General features: G+C 42.6%; 1 pseudogene; it reads left to right on the forward strand.

The window, feature by feature from the left end:
• Positions 1 to 617: 617 nt before the first annotated feature.
• On the forward strand, positions 618 to 1469 carry LOC112611691 (annotated as a pseudogene).
• Positions 1470 to 2554: the final 1085 nt, after the last annotated feature.

The following is a 2554-nucleotide window of genomic DNA, read 5'->3' on the forward strand; positions in this document are numbered from 1 at the left end:
GAAAACCCTAAACTTGCCATTTTTCACATTTCTCTTTTGTAAAATGGGGTAATAAAACCCAAGGATGTCATAAGGATCAAATGAATTAACATAGATAGAAAAAGATTCTGAGAACGGCAAATTGCCGGTTAGTGTAACTTATGAGGATATTGCTGACTGGCCTTCCCCTTCACCCCGCAGATTCTGCCTGCTTTAAACACTCTAGCTGGGTCCTCAGCCGTCCCCGGATGTCTTCCGGTTCATTGCTTGCTGTTCTCACATTCACCATGCTGTAAAGGTGGTTCTGTTAATCTTCCTTCCCACAACTACCTCCTGTTACCACATTGCGTGTCCTCATTCCTTTCCTCTCAAGACCTCTTCTTGCTCTCTGTCAACCCATAACCAAGCTCAACTCCTCCCAGAAGCCAGCACTGAGCAGAGCCCCGGACAGGGAACTCTTGCTCCTGATATTCCTTTAGACACGCACCCTCCCCCAGACTGCTCTACGCTCTGGATACTGACATATAGCAGAGCCTCTGCCTCCAGAAATGTGGAACATACTTCAAGACCCCCCGCAGAAGAGTGAAGTTAAAATAAAGTGAGAATAACGAATTTCATTAAGGCCTCCCCAGGCAGGGATGCCGGGGCTTGGCAGCGGGCTGAGGCAGCTCAGGGCAGCATTGAGTACTCGGGGCTCCACTTGGCTCCCTCTTGGCACCAAGATGCAGAGGAAAGCTGGCGCGATGACGAAGGGGAAAAGCCAGATCAAAGAACCAGAGAGACCACTTCCTCCCTTAGGTCCTGTGGCAGTTGTTTCTGAAGGTTGTGTCACCATAGCCATCCATGCCAAACCTGGCTCCAAACAAAATACTGCAACAGATTTGACAGCAGAGGCGGTACATGTGGCTATCGCCAGCGCCTCCATTGGAGAGGGAGGATGATGCTGAGCTTTACAGCGTATCTGTCCAAGGTTTTAGAACTCAGGAAGAGTGATGTGGTTTTGGATAAGAGTGGTACCTCGCATGAAAAGGTAGTGAAGCTTTTGGCCTCCACAAATCTAGAAGAAATCTTGAGGAAATTTACAAAGAAAGCTGAAAACAAAGCAAGAAATGGAAACTACATCCTTGAGAAACTTTTATTACTAATGATGAAGAGGTCGTTACATGCACATTCAAATACATATATGACTCCAAAAAGTAGACATTTGAAAAGTAATATATATTGAACATATATATTATGTTCAATATTGAACATAGGTTCTACAATCCCTGACCCCAAACAGCCTGGAACCTGTTACTCTGATTTCATGGCATTATAGAATAACAGAGCTGGAAAGAATATTCAGTGACCTGATTTAACACCTTTCATTCTCTGGTGGGGCTTCTGATATCCAGGAGTTGACAGACTTGTTCAAGATCATAACATGCAAGATGGCAACTCAAACCCAACACCCGTGACTCCTTGTTGAATGCAGTTTATCCAGCTTGTAAATTAAAATTACCATATCTCCACGACAGTTCTGGAATTCTGGGGATTGCCTTCTAATCCTGTTTACAAGTAACAGAAAACCTGTTACACTGTTCTGTAGCGTTACCTTATATTTTAAAATGCTTATGTAAATGAAAGAAAATAATTTTTTACATCTTTTAAAGACTATATTGACCATTTTATTAAAAAGTAATGAATAATCATGACTTGTAATTAAACATGAATTATATGTTTGAGAAAAAAAAAGAATTTCATTAAATGAAAGGTATCATGAATTTACTTGACAGGAAGAAAAATCTCATCTTCACATGTTTCTAGGTTGAGTTTCCCATCCCTGTAAAGAAACTGTGCTAAGCTCTGTGCCCTGTACTCCCTGTACATGTCAATCACACACCCCATTTCCTTCAGTTCTAATACGTGCAAGGGCCTGTGATGTATGCTCTGGAGAGAAGTTTTCTAACTTTATGTGTTATTATCCCCTAACACACTAGATGCCTCCTCCTCAGGGTGCCTTTCACCCTGGACCTGGAACACCACTGTCTCCTAAATCCTATCCTCACCCAATCTTCAAGATCTCAACCAAACCCAACCTCCTGGAAGTGTCTGACTCCTCAGCCGTTTCTTCTGAATTCTTGAATTCCTAGGGTTTGGTGACACAGGATTAAGTATTTGATACAGGATTTGGTGTTGTTCTTTGCTATACCCTGTGAGTCCTGTCTGTCTCCTCAACTCGCTACAGCTTTTCCAAAGAAGGATCTGTGTCTTTTGCTCTTTCTGAAGCTCTTGCTGTGCTCAGGCTGCTGCTGCAGGCATACTAGGGAACCAATAAACACTTCTTCCTTAACTGTTTTTTAAAAGGGAATAGAAGCCGTATTCTATTTTGTCTACTGGTGCAGGGTACACCAGAGATGTAGTAATTCTCACAAAGCCGCAGAGACAATGATGACATGAGCCTAGAAGCAAGCAAAAATGAGTGATAGACGGAAATAGAAAATGGAAGAACAATGAAGGTTGCTTAAATCAGTGAGTTTAGCACAAGATAGAAGTGAAAATACGGAGGCTGACTTCTTCTAGAAGTGTGTGGGAG

The sequence above is a fragment of the Theropithecus gelada genome, chromosome 18, assembly GCF_003255815.1.
Source record: "Theropithecus gelada isolate Dixy chromosome 18, Tgel_1.0, whole genome shotgun sequence".
In the NCBI taxonomy this organism is placed as follows: Eukaryota; Metazoa; Chordata; class Mammalia; order Primates; family Cercopithecidae; genus Theropithecus; species Theropithecus gelada.